Consider the following 404-nt stretch of genomic DNA (forward strand, 5'->3'; position numbering starts at 1 on the left):
TCCCGGCTTGTTGGAAGCTGAGGATTGGTTTCAAAATCCCCTTCCCTGCAAGCAGTGGCTGCGTGGGCAGTGGGTGCTGGTGGTCACAGAAGGGCAAGGGGGTCCCACAGCCGATATGGCCCTGTTGCCCGGGTTTGGGTCCCAGCGTCATGCCCGAGCGGGGTGCCACGGGGGATCTGCCCTCCCAGGCAGGGGCAAGGCCCCATGGCTGCAGGCAGGGAGTGGCTCATGCACCTGGAAAGCTTCAGCACTTCTGGCGGTCCCTGGCCCCAATCCCAAAGCCGCCGTCTCCCATTGACGTCAGTGCTGTTCAGATCTGGACGGATTTAACCCTTAGGGCAGAGCCCGCCGTGTCCCTGGCACCTTGCTCCTCCAGCCCTTCCAGGGGCAGGATCAGGGTCTTG

At 63.6% G+C, this 404-nt stretch overlaps 1 protein-coding gene across 1 annotated transcript in view; it reads left to right on the plus strand.

Moving 5' to 3' along the window:
• The window catches only part of LMNA (lamin A/C), a 31,465-nt gene that overhangs the window by 1,176 nt on the left and 29,885 nt on the right, over nt 1-404 (plus strand). The window lies entirely within an intron of this gene.

Source organism: Gavialis gangeticus, unplaced genomic scaffold (assembly GCF_001723915.1).
Source record: "Gavialis gangeticus isolate Ggan-Ray unplaced genomic scaffold, GavGan_comp1, whole genome shotgun sequence".
NCBI classification, from domain to species: Eukaryota; Metazoa; Chordata; order Crocodylia; family Gavialidae; genus Gavialis; species Gavialis gangeticus.